This window comes from Triturus cristatus, chromosome 3_1, assembly GCF_964204655.1.
Source record: "Triturus cristatus chromosome 3_1, aTriCri1.1, whole genome shotgun sequence".
Classification (NCBI taxonomy): Eukaryota; Metazoa; Chordata; class Amphibia; order Caudata; family Salamandridae; genus Triturus; species Triturus cristatus.
In genome coordinates this window covers 113450192-113470036 of record NC_140583.1, presented here as the reverse complement: position 1 = coordinate 113470036, position 19845 = coordinate 113450192, and the positions used below count along the sequence as shown (strand labels likewise).

Here is a 19845-nt window from a genome sequence, read left to right as displayed (position 1 = left end):
TACTGACTACAGGGAAAGGTTGGGGAGGGGCCTATTGCTTCCTTCCACTTTTCCCACTTGCCTGGCAAGTTTGACAAGCCCTACAATGAGTGTCTGAACTCTTCCTCATCTGGGGACAATACAAGTGGGTGTCAAGCCTTTCAAAGGTCTTATCCTGCCTCAGATGTCCAGCTAAAGGAACATCATGAGCCAAACCCAGTAGGAAGGCTCTGAAGCACTGGGGTACCACCAGCACACGGGCTGACCCAGGCTGAGCAACCTTAGGCTCGCTATACAGGAGGTCGTTCTCCCAGTAGATCCAATGTGATCCCGACTGATCACCTGCTGCCTGGTTTGTGGCCTGTTGCCGCAAACCCATAAGAGAAGTGCCTCTCCTCTGCACAAAATTCCTCCCTGGAGGGTCCTCCTTCTTGCTGCCAATGGGTCAGCTCAGGCAGGTCCCCCAGTTCAGCGACTTGCTCCCCTGTAGGTTCTGGGCATCCCCCTCAAGGTCTGCCTCCTCCTGGACCGTGGGAACAATGGGGGCTGGTTTCCTGTGCACCCTACCTCTTCTCTTTAAGGCAGGTACCTGGGCCATACTTTCAGGCTCCAGGATCTCTTGAACACCCCTACTGGCTGCCATAGACTGAGTGCTCACACACGCCCACTCAGGCAGACCCAACATCTCCAAATGAGACCTCCTCTCCACCTTAGCCCAAGGGGAGTTCTCCAAATCATTGCCCAACAGACAGTCCACAGGCATGGCTGGCCTCACAACAGCTTGAAGAGTATCGGAGACCCCCCCCCACTCAAAGGGAACTTGAACTACCTCACACTGTAGTTGTTTGTGGCAACTACAGGGAAGAAGGCATGTAGAATAACCTGCTCTTTGGACACCAGCCGGCAATTGACAGCTGTCACACTAGCCCCAGTGTCTCTTAGAGCTTCCACCCTATGGCGGTTGATGATCACCCACTGCCTGTATTTCTTAGTGTTGTCAGGCAGCTGGGTCTTAGGGACCATCTCAAATTCTCCTAAAGAGACAAGGGACTTTTCTGCAGGACCCCACCCACCTTGGGCACCTATCTCCTCCCCTCCCAGGTCTCCACTCGCCATCTGACGGGGTGGTGCACGTAGTGGTGCTTTGGAATCCTTCATGGGACACTGGGCATCATACCAAGGGAGGCCCACTTGACCACACGAAAAGCACTTGTAGGGGTCCCTCTGAACAGGTTTACCTGTCAGGGCCTCTTGCTTCTTCTCAGGGGGAGGGTGGGAACCTTGGTTCCCTTGGAAATTACTTCGGGGCACTTTCTGGAACTCCCTCTGTTTACCATTGTCCCCCCCACTCCTCTGCTGGGGACCCTGCCCACCTTTGGTGGTGTCTCCCACATGACCCTTGTGGGCCCTGGTACTGACCCAGCGGTCTGCCTCCTCAGCAAGCTTCCTAGGGTTAGTTATCTTGCTATCAATAAGGTGCTGGCGTAGCTCTGGAAAACAACTAACAGACAAGTCCTCCTATGCAAACAAATCATAGAGCGCTTCAAAAGTATCCACTTTGCTACCCTTCACCCAACGATCCATAGCTCTGAAAAAGAAAGATGCATATTCTACCCAAGTGATTGTCTCCAGCTTCTTACAATTCCTGAACCGCCGTCTATAGAGTTCTGGGGTCAAACCATACCTTGTAATTAGGGCTTCCTTCATGTGGTTATAAGACATCCTATTCTCACTGGGTAGGTCTAGCAAAGTATCCCTCCCTTCACTCACCAAGCGCTCCCCAATCCTTCTCAGGGACCCGGTGGGCCAACATTGCTATCTCATTGGCTGCAAACCACTGCCCAATATCTTCATGCTTATGGAAATCTTTGATGACATCCTTGGGGATATATACCATGCTTTCTGAAGGCACAGATGGTGCGCTGCCACCAGAGGGATTAATCTCTAATCCCTTTGCCTTGATTTCTAATTCCCTCAACATTCTCTCATGCTCCATTCTCTTTTTCTCACTCTCTAAGGACAACCTGTTATTCTCTAGTTCCCTCTGACCCTCCATCTTGAGCTTAGCCATCTCCATTCTGTTCACCCTAGCTCTCTTCCGGTCTTCCAGCTCTCTGGGGGACAGGTCTTTGGAAGAGATGCGACTGCCAGCTGGAAACACTGGCTTATCCACCCCCCATCTGCATCTGTAGAAATCTGAAATAATTACTGTTAGCATAAGCTGAAGCCATCTTAGTTATGGCATCCATTTTGCTGGCTTTGTAATTCTCCCATCCTCTGCTGCTCGTCTTTTTCCCTGCCTGTGCTGTCTATTTTAGTTGACTTCTTGACTCAGCTAAAAGCATTATGCATGCTAAAGAGTTTGTAGCTGCCAGAACACCTGGTCTCAGACTCAACTGTGAATCTCTTAGTGCTGCCATAAGCACTCCTGCTCCCCCTCCCACTTTGCTGACTAATTGATTTCCCATCTGCCCATGTTTGTCGGTAACTATTCCTGTGTAGGCCTGTATCTTCTATTTGTATCAACATGCTTACCAGTGCAGAAAAAGCTGTATATAAGGCCTGTGTTCTGTGACTTCAATGTACTACATCAGGCAGCACTTGAGAGTGCTGTGTGGATGTAGTCCCACTCATGAGTGATTAATAATCTCTATTTTGTTGGTCTAAGGACCCATGGACAGAGAAGGGTGACCCCTGCACTGGTGTGCTCATTGAAAAGCACATTTGCATAGCTGGCGCCTGATACGTGGGGCCTCATCGGAGACGCGGCCGTCCAAAGGAGTTGTCTTGACCGAATAGTGGAATATTGCTGAGACGTCCTGCATGAGGAGACCCTTCTCTTTGTAGCCAAAGTGATTTCTCCGGATTTCTCAATTTGACCCTCCAGGTGTTCGCCGGTCCCGACTGAGGTATCCTTTGGCGTTATTTTTGCAGTGACCATTAGGTCGACCAAGAGCTTGGCAGTTGGAGACTTTGGTTTGGTAAGGTCGCTGAAGTGGCACTCTTGATTTGCTTGGCCAAGATTCTGGTTTTGTTTGTTTGATTTATCCTTTGCAAAAGATAAAGGCAGGTAATGTGGAGATTTTTCTCTACTTTTGAATATTTTGGAGACGTAATATTTTACAAAAACTTGGTAGCATGCCTGTTCCTAGCACACTCCGTAGGTTGTGTTGGTGTCTTGGTGGTACTAAAATGGATTTATAAAGAAGTCAGCCGGCTCCCCCAGAGGGGACACCTAATAGGCATATGTACATTAAATACGGTATTTCTTCCATAATGTATAGTACACTGTGGAACAAATATACGAAAAAGGATCCTAAACTACGATGGACAGTGAATGGGTTATTTGATTTTTAAAAGATTCAGTATGTAGAGCAGTGTTTGTTTAAGCATAAGAGTCGACAAGATATGTTTGATTGTGTACTAATGTGGGAGAAAGAAGTGCAAGAAAGAGTGAGGAAAGAAGAAGCTGTAGCAGAAAAAGAACAGCGAAAAATGATATATCAAAAAGCGTTAAAATTAAAAAATAAAGAGATGAAATCAATAAAAGAAACAGAGGAAAGGGAGCATCGTTTAGAGGTAACTGGCCAGTACCCTGTTAGGTGCCCCATTTATCCCATACTTAATAAACCTCAGGATGATTCCATCTTGTTAGATCGACTTCCGCCCCGTATAAATTTCCCTCTGCCCCAGAGGATGAAGAACATTTTTCTTCTGATGATAAAGACTTAGATAAAGCAAGATGGGCGGCAGACTCGTTCTACTTTGACTGTTGATGAAAAAGCCACTATCAGATCTGCTGCTCGCAAAGAAGCTCGTGGGATTACTTCTGCCTCAGATCTTGTAGCAATGGTTCAGCAGTGGAAGGATTTAGAGCAGTTGTATTTTGCAGAGAAGTTTACCTGGGAGGTAATACTTGGTTTTAGAAACGTTTCTAAAAACTTAGAGCCCACTGATATCAATTCTGATTATAAACAATTAAGTGATGGAACATTTCTTTTTTCAAATATACCTGATTTAATTAGGCGAGTAGTTAAATTAAGACATAATACACTACGTTTAAAAGCGGAGCAAAAATCAGCTAGTAAAGTTAAAACTGCACAAACAGTTCAGACCCCAGTGTAAAAAGAAGACGTTTTGGGGACAAATATTGAACCTAGTGATACTGTGGTTACTGTAAAACCGATGCATGAAGCTGTGCCTTTGTATTGTTCCTCCGATGGATGCGGGAACAAGTACTGATAAAGATTAAGATGATGCAACGGGATATTTTGTCTATAATTGGGTCTATACTCCTTAGAGTAGAGCAGATGTTATGGCTCTTAAAGCTGCTTTGCCCGATCCGCAGAAAAATCCGGCAGCTTTCTATGAAGAAGTGGAAGGAGCCATTAGCTTCTGCACTATGACCTTGCCAGATATTGATATGTTTTTTTGGACTTATTTTGTCCGCTGATATGTGGAGAACAATTCGGAAAATAGATGATAATGTAGCATATGGTAATACTTGGATGCATTTAGAAGAAATAGATGCAGCTAGAGAGCCTGCGCAGAAACCACAACAGGAGATATTAGATCTTCCCAAAGCTATTGTAACTAAGTAAAAAGCTATCATACCCCCTAAGAAAATAGATTGGACAACGTTAGTGTCTTGTAAACAGAAAGCAGATGAGTCCGTTTCTGATTTCTTTACACGATTTGAAGAGACATTTCATGACTTTAGTGGGCAGTCATTGACAAATGACACGGGTAATCATCTGTTCGTTGACAAATTTGTCTCTAACATGTTGCCAGAAATAGCTAGTCGCCTAAAGGCCAGCGAGAGTTCATGGACTACGTCTTCCCCAGTTTCCCTTTTGACTATGGCCCAGTAATACGAGCTTCAGGAATTGGAAGCAAAAGGCAAAGAGGATAAGAGGGTAAAGGAGTTTAAAACGAAAGTTATGTTGGCTCAAGTATATGGTCCACCATTCAGAGGTGGTGGTAGAGGCGGATGTGCAGTACATACCCCTGGTATACCCCTTTCTCTCGATCAACTTTGTCTTCTGATCAGTGTGCTTATTGTAAAGAGATTGGACATTGGCGTTTGGAGTGCCCCCTTTTGCGAGGTCAGCAGTATCAACGGGGTAGAGGAAGTATGAGAGGACGCCCAGGGAATTCAGGAAATAGGGGAGGAATAGGAAATAGTGCCAGGTTTTAGGCAGTTGAGCACTGGCCAAATTATTCTAATACTTTTGACAGACTGCATCAATATCAAATGTCAGATTATTCGGCTGATTGTCTTCGGGATTCTGATTAAGCATAGGAATATCTAGGATGGGGTAAGGAACTGGTTGAGGTCCCAGTAGATTCAGAAAGGTCTCTATGTTGACGCAACAGTCTTGGGTTCTACTGATCGGTTTCTGGATGATAAAGGTGCTACTCATAGTGCTCTATCTGAAAAATTGGTTCCTAGGGCTCCCCTGTCTGGGGCAATGATAACATCGATAGGCTTCAATTGGACACCTACATCTAGCCCACTGTCCCAGCCACTTGCATTTAGTCTTGATAAATTCACTGCAACATGTCAATTTTTGCTTCCCCCTACCACGCCAGATAACATTGTGGGTATCGATATGCTCCAAAATTTTCGTGCTACAATACGTTGTTCCCCAGAAGGTGTGCGTGTTATTTTAAATGATAACTATCCAATGGTTTAGAGGTCTTGTCTCATTAAAGAAGATATTGCTTTGGCATCGTTACCTAGTACTTTATGGGCTACATCAGATACTGGTGTGGGACAAATGGTTAATCCACCAGTGCATATTCAAGTGAAGGAAGGTGCTTCAGTTCCTCGATTGCTCCAATATAAAATATCTTGGGAAGGCGAACAAGCATTGACGCACATTGTTCAGGATTTGATCACGGTGGGGGTTGTGGAAGAAGTCCCTTATAACATTTGTAATAGCCCTCTTCTTCCTATTTTGAAAAGAGACACTGATACTAAAATTTACAGATTAATTATTGGTTTACGAGAAGTTAATAAAATTGTAGTGCCCCAATACCTGGTAGTCTCTGACATCACAACACTCCTTACTATGGTTCCTCCTACTGCCACAACATTTAGTGTCATTGATTTAAAGAATGCATTTTTTTCAATACCTATTCACCCTGATAGCCGTTATTTATTCGGCTTCACTTTGAATAATAGATCATACAGATTGTGTGAAGCTCCACAAGGGTATACAGAGAGTCCTAGCATTTATAGTCAGGCATTGAGAAGGCAGCTTGATTCTTTTCCTGTTCTGACAGGGGTGGCTCTTATTCAATCTGTGAACGACATCTTGCTGGCTGCCGATACCCCTGAACAGTGTAAAAAAGGAACACTATCATTATTGTCATTTCTTGCCTCTCATCGTCACAAAGTCTCTCGGAAGAAATTGCAATTTTGTAGACAGCAGGTTAACTATTTAGGTCACCTCCTGTCTAAGGAGGGACGTGCATTCACACCAGACCGCATTCAGACCATTTTAGACGCATGTATGTCATTACATCGCATACTAATACCACGCGTGCCATTACAACGCGGGTATTACTACTTGATGTCAATGACATCGCATGCCATTACATCGAAAACTTTTACCACGAGAATGCCTTTACCACGCGTGCCATTACAACGCAAAGGCATGTGTGGTAAAGCTATACTCGTGGTAAAAGTATGCAAGGTGACAACCCTACACCTACACAACACACTACTCCCACCCCTACACTACCCCTAACCCTAAAACACTACTACACTACCCACACTACTCCCACCCCTACACTACCCTAAAAGAATACTACACTACAACACTACCCCCACCCCTACACTACCCTAAAACACTACTACACCACAACACTACCCACACTACTCCCACCCCTACACTACCCTAAACCCTAAAACACTACTACACTATAACACTACCCACACTACTCCCACCCCTACACTACCCTAAACCCTAAAACACTACTACACTACCCACACTACTTCCACCCCTACACTACCCTAAACTCTAAAACACTACTACACTAGCCAACCTAGAACCCCCCTACACTACCCTAAAACACTACTACACTACCCACACTACTCCCACCCCTACACTACACTACCCTACCCTAAACCCCTACCCCCACCCCAAGCACAATCAGCCTTACCTCTTTCCTCGTGGTTTCAGCGTCGCCGTCTCTGCTCCCGGTTCCTGCGTCGTCAGAGGTCCACGTCGTTGTGAGGAAACAGCCTCAGTTTCCTCACAACTACGTGGATAGCCATTACATCGCATGCGTTGTAAAAGCGCATGCGATGTAATGGTATGCGTGGTTTTTACCACGCGTTGTAACATCGCATGCTTTGTAACGCGTGCGAGGTAATTGCAACGCATGGTAAAAACCGCGTTGAAATGGCTGTTCCCCATTTTAGACACACCTGTGCCCCGTACTGAGAAGGACGTCCGTGAATTGATTGGCCTTACTTCTTTCTGTAGGCAGTGGATCCCTAGCTTTTCATACATTATTAAACCCTTGTTGGCCCTTTTGACTAAAGACACTCTGATGCCTCTTCCATGGACTACTGAATGCCAGAATGCCTTCCAACAGCTACGTCAAGAGCTTTGTTCTGCACCAGTATTAGGAACTCCAGACTACACTAAGACTTTCACACTCTATGTACACGAGAGGGAAGGTTGTGCCCTCTCGGTTTTAACACAGACTGCCTGAAGTTTCCTGATGGTACTACATCTGGTGCTTAAGCAATTACAACACTTCAGACAGTAGTTGAGACGGCTCGCATTCCACAGAAGTCAGCTCAAGCAGCAGAGTTGATAGCACTGACAAGAGTATGTGAGCTTAGTACAGATTTGCTTGTTAACATTTACACTGATAACCGATACACCTTTGGAGTGGCTCATGATTTTTGGGCAACTCTGGAAAGAAAGAGGCTTTCTTACTTCACATGGGACACAAATAGTGCATGGGGAATTAGTACATAATCTCCTTACTGCCTTGACCTATCCTAAGAAAGTAGCAATTGTTAAATGGAGTGCACACAAGAAAGTGACCGATAAAATAGGAGCAGGCAATGCCTTTGCGGATTACACAGCTCGGGAGACCGCAATACAGTGAAGTACCACATCTATGTATGTAGTCAAATCACAGGCTGAACGTTGGGATGATACCAGGCAAGAGGTGCTGGACATGCAACAATCTGCCTCTGTTGATGAATTAAACCAGTGGTCCAAGGAGGGAGCATTGGATGATGAGGGCTGTTGGAGGAATAAAGAAATGACCAAATGGAAGTTACCTACAGCCTATTTACACCCTATGATTCATATGGCACATAGGCCGGCACATGTTGGAGCATATTAAATAGCAAAGCAAATTATGCAAGTTTGGGATCATCCAGAGATTGTGGGTACGGCTAAGAAAATAGTCCAGTCCTGTCTGATCTGTCTCCAGTATAATCCTGGAAAAGGAACACAAACTCCAACAGGAGGGTTTGCAATACCTACTGCACCTTTTGAGGTCCTGCAAATGGATTACATCCAGCTTGAGCGCTGTAGCAACCTGAAGTATGTCTTGGTCGTGGTTTGTGCCGTTAGTAAATGGGTGGAGGCATACGCTACAAAAGATAATACAGCTCTTACTACAGCAAAGATGCTCCTAAAGGAGTTCTTTCCCCGATTCGGCATTTGCCGAGTTTTGTGGAGTGACAACAGACCCCATTTCATTGGGCAAGTTGTTGAGTATCTCATGAAAGGGTTGGGAATTAAGCAGAAGTTTCATGCTGCTTTTCGCCCACAATCAGCAGGACTAGTGGAACGTTACAATTCTACCCTGAAATACAGGCTTCCACATCTTTGAAATGGCCTGATACACTGCCTTTAGCATTGCTATTCATTAGCTCAATACCACAAACACGATCTGGCCTTACACCGTATGAGTTGGTCTTCGGAAGGCCAATGAATACTTGGGGTATTCCTAAGCTACGCCCTATACATGATGTACCCTATGTACTGATGATTGACTATTTGTCTCAGTTGACTGACAGTTTGTCTTCTATTTATCAACAGGTTCCGGAGACTCTTCCAGACAGGTCGCAAGGTGAGGGCCACTGCTTCCCCCTGGTGACTTTGTAGTCGTAAAGTCATTCCAGAGGACCAGCTCCCTAGCACCCAGATGGCGAGGCCCTGAGCAGGTGCTGCTGGCTACCAGGACTGCAGTTGGAGTGACGAACCGGAAGAACTGGGTCTATGCGACACACTGTCGTAAAGTGTTGCAAGACCTAGTGAGCCCAGCTGCGTTGGCAGATCACCGCGATATCCTGGTCACTGAGAAAGGACAAGCCACGTCAACTGAAGGATCTAAGGAAGTCTTCCCGGACCACACGATTCCTGGTACATCTCAATATCAGCTGCGACCCAGGAAGAATGGCACTTCGTTGCTGAGAAAGACTGTTTGAGCCACTGTCCTGGGTGGTTAAAGACTGACTACAAAGGGGGGTAGTCTATTAGTGACAACTCGTCTCAACGTTACTGAAGAAACCAACGCCTGCCCCGACCTTAGGGCACCATATGTTTTGTTGTTTGTTGATTAAATAAATATGCATAAGGAGAAGAAACCAACTGCTGCAAGAGTTTGTAGCAAAAGAACAATGAGTGCTACTGGACTTACCTTGACTGTTGTTACTGTTGCTATAATAACATGGATTGTAGAGGAAGTAGCTCCTGTCCGAAATCTACTGACTGATACTACTCCTGTCCCCATTGAACATCATTACTTTACTCTTCCTTATCATGAGCAGAAGCACAAAATAGCCACTGAAATCCACCAGCATTCAGGGACTTTGACTGGATGGCTATGGAACATGTTTACTGTATGGGGTTGGAAACTATCGTCAGCCCTATGTATTAATTTTTGCTATTCTTTTTACTTGTCGCCTATGGATTCAATGTGGCCCAATGCTCTGTTCCCTATGTATTTCTACTTGTACCTCATGTATACCAAATAAACAAAATGTCACAAATGTAAATGCTCGCTTGGCAATGGACCAAGAAATTACTGAATTAATGCAGATAGATGTGCACGATATTTTCCGTACTCCCTCAAAAGCATAGGAAGATGTCTTCAGCATATGGTTAAAGGGTCGTCTGTGGAAATCTGAAATAATTACTATTAGCATAAGCTGAAGCCATCTTAGTTATGGCATCCATTTTGTTGGCTTTGTAATTCTCCCATCCTCTGCTGCTCGTCTTTTTCCCTGCATGTGCTGTCTATTTTAGTTGACTTCCTGACTCAGCTAAATGCAATATGCATGCTAAAGAGTTTGTAGCTGCCAGAACATCTAGTCTCAGACTCAACTGTCAATCTCTTAGTGCTGCCATAAGTGATTTCCCATCTGCCCATGTTTGTCGGTAACTATTCCTGTGTAGGCCTGTATCTTCTCTTTGTATCCACATTCTTACCAGTGCAGAAAAAGCTGTATATAAGGCCTGTGTTCTGTGACTTCAATGTACTTCCTCAGGCAGCACTTCAGAGTGCTGTGTGGACGTAGTCTCACTCATAAGTGATTAATAAACTTGTTATTTGAATTCCAGCTTCAGTGCCAATCTGTATTTTGTTGGTCTAATGACCCGTGGATAGAGAAGGGTGACTCCTGTACCAGTGTGCTCACTGAAAAGCACATTTCCACACATCCCCAACTGGCTCCACCACCAGTTCACCACCAGGGGCATTTCTTGCTTCTACCCAGGCCCGAAACGCCTTTTGGTAGTCATCCTTTTTGGAAATGCCTTGGGTAGCAACTTTACATTTTCTGCAGAGATTCTTGAGCTGTTTCAAATTGTAGGTTTCCAACCTGTCTTCCTCAAAATCTAGATCCATAGATGCAACAGATGGTGGTCGGCTCATGACAGTAAGAATTGGCAGTTCTCAGGGAAAATAACAGTCCAAGGAAAAAAACAATTCTACCAAAAAGTATGTGGTCGCGTTTGGTCTGCACTCCCTAGTAGTGTACATCAATTACTGTATATGAGTCACAAATGCAAGTCCAAATCCTCACCGCTGCCCACCAATGTTAGAACTGGGGGTCTCTAGTTGGCAGAGGTAGGTACCTTTGACAAAATAGGGACTCTGGCTTCTAAGTCAGGGAAAGGGGATTAAACTCCTGGATAACCCCTGCTCACCCCCTTGATAGATTGGCACGAGCAGACAGGCTTATCTCAGAGGCAGTGTGTTAAGCATTTGTGAACACATACAGTAATACAGTGAAAACACTACAGATGGACACCATACAGGTTTTATAAAAATAAGTATTCTTTATAGAGACTTAACACAAGACCACAAATGACAAAAATCCAGAAGTAACTTAGTTGATGATAAATGCGACACGTTTCCCACAAAAGTACCTGGATGCGTAACGCAAAAACAAACAAACGGTTCGCAGGGAGGATTATGCGTCGGTTCCTTGCTTCAGGGGAGACGATGCGTCGCGCCTCAATCCTTGCGCAGAGTAGGGGATGCGTTTTGGTCCTTACCGGAGAGGAGGTGATGCATTGATTCTCGTACTGCGTTCCGGTTACGATGCGGCAAGGATGGCGCCGCGATGCGGCAATCCGGTGTGATGCGATAAGATGGCGCCCTTGATGCGACAATGAGAAGACGATGCGTGCATGCCCAGCGGCCATTCGGCGAACTCTGTAACTTTGGAGCCGCGACAGGCCCTGCGACACACTTCTCCGATGATGCGACGGCGACCTCAGCGGTGGAGACTCGCTTCTCCGGTGATGCGTGGGTAAACAGCTTTGACGAAGCCACGCTTCTCCGGCGATGCGACGGCAACAGCTGCGACTGCGACACACTTCTTCTTTTTGAGCCGCGCTTCCAGCTCCCAGTGACACGCAGGCTTTTGCGGATAGAATCTCCAGCAAGGGAATTCAGAGGGGAGCTGGTGGTGAAGACTTTTGTCCCTGAGACTTCAGCAGGAGGCAAGCACAAGTTCAATCCCTTGGAGAAATATTCTGCAAGATGATGAAAGTTCTTTAAAAGTTCCTTCTCCTCTCCTTGGCAATGAAGACACCACTGCAGGCCAACCCAGCAACACAGCACACTGGCAGGGGGGCAGTCCAACTTCTACAGCTTCCTTGATTCTTCTCCTTGAGAGAGATTCTTCTTGTTGTTCCAGAAGTGATCTAAAGTCCTGGGGTCTGGGACCCAATATTTATACTGCAAAATCATTTGTCCTCTGAAGGCAGAGGGTCCTGTACCTAGTTCAAACCAGTTCAGGGTGCATTCTGCCAGTGCACGCCTTCTTCCTTTGTCAGTGTGGGCCAGGGTCCTCAGACACACCACAGGAGGTGGAGCCAGCATTGTGGAAGGCAGGCACAGCCCTATTCAGACCAAGGTGCTACTCCTCCCACCACTCTACATGCAGATAGGTCTATTCAGCCCTGTGCTGACTCACCCTGTCTCCTGGCACCTCCCAGCCCCTGTCACTCACAAAACCAGACATATAATACACAAGCTAGCAGAGGCAGAGTGGATGGTTAGGTAAGAAAATACCTACTTTCTAAAAGTGGTATTTTCAAACACAGAATGTTAAAACCAACTTCACTAAAAGATTTACTTTTATCATTCTGAGATTAGGAATACTAAACTCGAATTTCTACCATGTTCCATGGGTCAGTTAGAATTATAAGATGTTATAATCAAACTGCCTTGCAATAGTGAAAAACTAAAATGGCTGTAATTCACAATCAGGACATGCCACACACACCAGGGCATGTCCTACCTTATACTTACAATGCACCCTGCCCTTGGGCCTACCTTAGGGGTGTCTGATGTGAAGAAAAGGGAAGGTTTAGGGACTGGTTAGTGGGTGCACTTACCCAGTCAGCACGGCAGTACTAGACTGCACACAGGCCCTGCATGGAGTCACTTATCAATACATCAATTTAACATAGGGAGCACTTGCACTGTGGCACTGAATCGCAGTGGCACAGTGCCCAAAGCATCTAAACCAGCAAAACATATCAAAAACAGAGGAGGCAATCAGTAAAAAATGGGAGGGAGACTCACGCCAATGGTACCAGGTTTAACAAATATGCTAACAACATTGATACATGAGGGGCACAGGATGCTTAGATAACTATGTCATTGGCACTCCCCTCGCATGGTGTGATTCATGTAGCCTGGAACATGAATGAATGTTAACGTTGCATGAGCACAGAGAACCTGCTTAGGGTAACATAAACAAGTCATACTTGACAAATTACAGAATGAAGTAGTCCGACTATGCCGTATGGAAAACATCTGAATGGGTAATGGTGAATATTGACTAAACGCATGATGGGCACATAATTACTTGCAAGACGACGATACGCGCACCTCATAAAGGATTAGTAGTTGACATTATCGCCCTGAGTCAGTGTGCATGCCATGATTAACATCAGTGACATTACTTTTTTTATGTTCAAACATTGATACACTATATGCTTGACTTTTGCAGAACATACTCATAGGCAGATTGCTTCATGCTTTTTTGTTGGTGAGATTGTAATCACGATTTAAGAGTGGTGGTTGGCTCGGATGAGTTTAAACCACACATATTGGACTGTGGATGATGACCACTCAGTTTCGGTAAGTCAGAGTAGCGTGAAGCCATTTCTTGATTTTAAATACCTTAAACATTTATTGTATATATATTGATGACTGGCTTTGGTTTCTGTCCTCCCAATTTTTGCAGGGAATAAGTCAGACGATAATTGTCCTGGAAGACCCCGAGACTAACAGGGATTGAAACGTCGATATTTGCTTCACTTGGTTGCTTCAATTATTAATTAGGTGACATGCTGTGATGTGATAAGCGCATGTTGTTTGTTAGCTATACATAGAACCAGTGAACTTTTTTTTTGTGTCTTATGTGTATATATTGTAAATGTTCTTCACACTAGACCACTGCATCACCTACACTTATGTTATTAACTATATTATCACCTGCATATGAAATGAAATTTGTTTTGATAAAGGATACAGAAAAATAACCATAGAAACTATTGTCAGCATTGTTTGACCAATTTATTTCACCTTCTTTTTGGATTAAAAAACACCAAAGTGTGTAGGTACCACTTGGAATTTATGAGTTAATGCATTGAATGAGAGTTTCCCCAAATGGAGGGTAAAGAGTTGCTCATTATTTTGAAAAGAGTCCCACGGTGGACGCTGTTTGCATGTAAACACCTACGTAAGTGAGCATCATATACCAAGCCAGCCTCTCACACAGCAGCACTGGAGGGGTAAGAGCTTCAAACTGCTTACAGTGGCTGCCCTTACTTCCCAGGCAGCTTCCTCTGTTAATGGTGCTCTATGCTGGCTTCCGCTGCAGGCAGTCCCACCGTGGCTGTCTTGATGGCTGAAGTAATGGTGCACCGCTTTCCTCCAGTCGCCAGCCAGGGTGGGGGTGTGGTAAACCACCACTAGGAGCACTGCAGTTGCTTTAGGAGGAGGATGCAGTTGCTTGCTGGATGCTTAGGGCCCTGCAGGGTACTGAAGACACAGAGGGAATCCTTCTGTGTTGGTGGCTCTTTGCAGCCTCCTTTTTACAGGCCACAGAAGGCAGGGCTTGGTCTTTTTTCTCTGTACCCATATTTATGCAGCAGTAACCGGGGTTGGGTGCGGCAGAGTGAGTGTTAAGTGGCGCTGTGAGGCGGCCATTACACATTTACTGACACTGCGGATCGTTCCACTGGTTCAAGCTCGTGTGTTTGTGTTATCCTGAGGTGAGGTTGCGGAGGTAGCCCTGCGGCTACTCTTCACTGACTTGTGGCGGCTTCCCTAATGCCACAGGTTGCCTCACTGCTGGCGTGCAGTCTACATTATCTCCTTTTGATCAGGACGTCCATGTTTGTGTTGAGAGACATTTCTGGTGGCGCTGCAGTTATTCTTTTTGCCTGCGGAAGTCCTCTCAACACTGCGAGCTATGCTGCAGGGACGTGCGCAGCACCTCTCCATCCTGCTGACATCAAGATTAGGTAACTGCGGCTCAGCAGGCTCGTGCCTTATGCCATCTCAGTTCTGCTTCCTGCAAGTGGTGCCATTCGTGCAGGTTGCGGCAAAGCTGTTCAGCGTTTTTCTCAACTTCGAACGGGGTAGTCCCTAGCTGTGCCGCATAGCTGTCCTTCTTTGACAGGTTGCGCTTTGCATGAACAGACCAGGTGGCGAAAATCTGCAGGATCCCTTAGACTCGACACTGTTGGGTTCTCTGGGTGGCCATCTTGGTGGCAGTCGCTGGGTGTGCCTTCTGCTCAGGCTACTCATTCCCCCTTGAGGAACACCGAAACAGCTGCCAGCATACAAGCAGAGCAGACCCTCTCGTCGCCATTGCAGAGTTTTGGGCCCGAGGCCCACATGCTACTAAAATGATGGATAGGCACACAGTAAGTATGCTTGGTTAACTGGCTACGAGCACGTGCATTCGGGCCATTTTATAAACAGGCCCACGTCACTTGTGATGCCTGTGTTTGATGGGTGTGGGGTGTGAGTGAGGCCAGCCCCCAAGGGAGCGGCTGGTATAACTAATGCCTGCTGAGAACTTAGACCGTGTCCAGCAGGACACTACAATGTTTAGGGGTGTGGGGAATTTGCAGAATGTGCGATACAGTCATTTGGCGCTATATTTTAGCAAGGAGTGCGTGAGGATGTATTTTGTGCCAACAGAAGTGTAAAATATAAGTGCTGGAAACAGCAGGTACTCATGTGCTGGTCATTCACATTATTCCCATGGGCCCAGGTAAAAGTTTAGTAACAAGTGACATAAATATGTGACATGGCATAATGACATAGCTTTGGGAATTTTCTGTAACAGGCATAACGTGAAATTAATGAAATTACACAGGATTATACCATCAGAACGTCAATTGTACCCAGGCCTATTTTTCAGGTGGAATGATTGTGTCAATTTCTTATGTTTTCTCTGAGTATACACCCAAATTACAAGAATGCAGATAATATTGCCTTTTTATTAGCGATCAGGGAGTGTTGCAGAGGCAAAAATATATTTTAGCCTGGGTGCAAAATCCCTTGTACCATAACTAGGTATTTGGGTCCAAAACTAGGGTGATCAGATGTCCTGGTTATTGAGACTGTACTAATTTTCAATCATGTGACCTGGACTCTCAAGAGACTGGTCGGATGCATGAATGTTCCGGTTTTGACCATAGTTGGTGCTTGGAAGCAGTCTTGTGATTGTTAGCCAATATTTAGCCAGGTGATGAGATGCCGGTGGGCCTCAGTTTGTCCCAAAGGCTACAAATTGCCTCCTAATCTTCAAATCTAGGACTATCCACCTGCTTTTATTGGCATGCTGCAGGCAACATCTAGGGCTGGGTCACCTTGGTCTCTGATCACCTATGGTCCTCCAAGGTGCAAGCTTTGCAGTGATGAGTGTGCTGTCAAAGCTGTGGTAGTGGACCTGCCTGTATCTACTACCAGTGCTGCGAAATACCCACTTCACCCACAGGAGTGCCATACTGACCATGAGTGACCTCCTCATCATATAGCCTTATTCGGTCCATCGCCACCTAGTCTAATCACTGGTGGCCCTTACAGTAAGTTGCCAGAAGCAGGCAGCATTGACACAGTGGAAATATACAGATGGTGTCTGCATGTCCGTGCACCTGTGGTATAGTAGGAACACACAGAAAAAGTTCCATCACTGTCAGGCTGCACTCTACAGTGATGAAGAACGGTAGCAGCACGCCCAGTGCCTTTAAGCTGTACTGCTTAAATGTATTGTATTTGTGAGGTGATAGGTTCTGCCTATCAAATCTGACCTGGGTAGGCCTCATACTGTTAGTGTACACTCATAGGTAAAGACAGTGTGGTTTACTCTCTTGTCTGCAGCGGACCTCTCTCATACACCTATGGCTAAGAGTGCCTTAGAGTGTAGTTTTGTTTCCCTATGGCCTACAAAGACCAGTGAAGTATTGAACAGAGGTGGAATCTGTATGCCAAACCCAAATATGAGAGTTCCAAGGAGATCACTGTACAGCTTATGGGTCATCCAGGATTGTCATATTTCTGTGGCTCAGCTCAGGATCAGAGCCCTCGTCTTTTGTCACGCTGCTGTACCAAGTTAATTACATTTCTTTCCAGAAGCAGGAACAAAGGTCTCCCCACAAAAATGGAAATAAAAGCAGTGCTTTGCTCAGCTCCTGAGGAGGAAAGGGATGGAGATGATGGATCTGCATCGGTCAATCAGCTGTTACACTGTACCAGGAAATGGCCAGCCCAAGCCCCCTGAACAAAGAAGAGAGCTCAGAACTCTTGAGCCAACACAGGAGTGGGCTCCCTTTGAAGATTTGGTCGAGAAGGCCCTGGCAGTGATGTCTGCAAAGGGTGGAGCTGAGGCCCCAGAGGAGATGTAACCGGTGACGCCATTTTTAAAGGTCCCAGTAGGTTATGCGGGAGGGTTGGGACAGGGGCGGAGAGGTGATATTACACCCCAGGATAGGTCAGAGTTGCCTTGCATCTGGAACTGTGGTTCGTCCTCATGCTAAGCCATAGCATAAGTTGTTGATGTGCTGTCAGATCGTATGTATTGTTGATGAGTTTCACTTTTCTGTGGAATGAGGAATAGGTGAGACTGGTAGGGGGTTGATGTAGAGTATGATTGCTTTGAAAAGTGTTCTGCTTCTGTTGGTGGCTTTGCTTTGGCTGTTGTGATATGCTGTCTGTGGGTTACGAAGAGGGAGTTCGGGATCATAAGGTAATCAAGAGTTCTGTTTTTCTCCCACATTCTTTCCTGTCCGCAGGTGGATCACTTATGGATGCTATGAGTCCATCATGCCGGGCTTCATCCTTGTACTGGACCTGCCAGCATTAGGCCACTTTCAAAACATTACATGAACTACGTCCCATCTAAAAAAAAAAAAGACAAGCCGATGCATTATCCACACTCCACTATCTAGATTTATCCCGGACACTTCGATAATTGCATAAGAAAAATAGGATATCGAACTCTTGACCATTATTTTTCCTACGGGCACCTCCATATTTTGGACTTAGCTGGAATTGTACCACCCATGTCTTAAAAGCAAGAGTCTGACCCACGCAATTTTTCAACATATATATTGACCTTACCTTGATGGCTTCCTGATGAAGGCATTATGCCGAAACACACATAGAACATCACAGCCCTTTCGAATTATGTCTTATGGTTATAATAAGCATATCATTTGGCATAATTAATAATTGTTGATATTGTGCTTAATTTTATATTCTCAAATATCTAAACATTTTTTGTATTTTTCTATTTTCATATTATATTGACATTGAGAATGAAGAGGAATGAAAGCTTGAATGGATGAGTGTGAGTAAGTCTGATGAATGTTTCTACTATTCCTTAAGTTTGAATACAATTCTATATCATTGTTTATTGATTAAATATATTTTCCTATTTTTGTTACAATAAGAATAATTAGTTGTGCTATGTTTTGTACCCATAATTGTCCTGGATAATCAGTTGTGTTGTGCTTTGTGCCCACATTTTGTTTGTATAATCATTTGCCCAAGATTTACTTTGAAACTTATTGTTATTATCCCTGCTCTTGGCAAACTACCTTGTTGCGGGGGACCCCTCCTTTTTCAAAATAATGGTGAATCGTTTAGTGTCAGCAAGATCTTCAATCTACCAGCATTCTGAAGACTTTGGCTTGCATGTGCATGTTTTAATTGGGGCATAGATGTTCACATAGTATTTCAAACACTTGTTGAAGTTATTTAGAAGGGTGTAGGCATTAGATGTGGAAATGATAAGGGTGAGAGCTAAGTTCAAGCATTATAATATTGATGTGTGAGATGTGAAGTTAGGTTTAGTTGATTCTCCAAACGGAAAAGAGATAAGCAGTCAGTGACGTCTTCTTTTTCTTTATTAGATTCTCCTATTTTTAGAGCAAGGTAAGTATTACCAACACCTAACCAATGCTTCAAACTGCAGTACATCAAAGTTATAGCGTGGAATAAGGGCCTGATTTAGATTTTGGTGGATTGGGTCCCGATGTTGCTTTTTTGAGGCCTTCACAACCGCGGTTGTGAAGGCCTCAAAAAAGCAACATCGGGACCCAATCCACCAAAATCTAAATCAGGCCCTTATTCCACACTATAACTTTGATGTACTGCAGTTTGAAGCCAATTATGATGTGCATTTCTGCCGAGGCAACTGTGGCTGGAACAGCTCCTAAATCGAGTTAGCGAAATGGAACAAAAAGAGGTGAAAATCAAAAAAATGTCGGGGTCACACTTCTGTTTCCATCTTGAACCTCATTGTACAGGTCCTCCCTGTACTGTTACTACAGGAACATGATGCTCAATCACCCCATTTTCGCTGGACTCTGTGGCTGTACATTCAACAGTTTGTGTATGTTGTTGGTGTGCAATGTATTATGTTACAAAAGAAGTGCATTACACATGGCATACATGCACATATTGACAGATTCACAACATATATGTGTAATGAGATAAGAATGAGTAGTACTTACTTGTCTCCACACGCCCCTGGCCTTACTCCATCAGGTCTCTGCCTCCAGCACAATGGGAACATCTAAATTGTCTTGGCACTATCCCGCCTGCCTGACAGCGACACAGAGTACTGTCAGCCAGATGAGAAGACCGCCGGTGTGACACAACACAGTCTGTTGATGTCACATCAAAATGCAGTGGCCGGAGTGCCGTCAGCTAGACGGAGTACTTGGAACCGCAACCTCGGCGGGTTGACAGTAGTCCCACCTAGATCTATATTGGGCCCTAAGCCTCTCTTTTCTTACAATCCTGACTGCTTCTTCTGTTTCTCTTTCCAAGTGCTAG

The 19845-nt window shown here is 45.0% G+C and overlaps 1 long non-coding RNA gene across 1 annotated transcript in view; it reads right to left on the bottom strand.

The window, feature by feature from the left end:
* Positions 1-14136: 14136 nt before the first annotated feature.
* LOC146859801 (uncharacterized) overlaps positions 14137-19845 on the bottom strand; it is a 51127-nt gene continuing 45418 nt past the window's right edge. The window contains exon 5 of the long non-coding RNA XR_014979053.1: positions 14137-17901. This is a non-coding gene — a long non-coding RNA (uncharacterized LOC146859801). The remainder of the gene's footprint in view (positions 17902-19845) is intronic.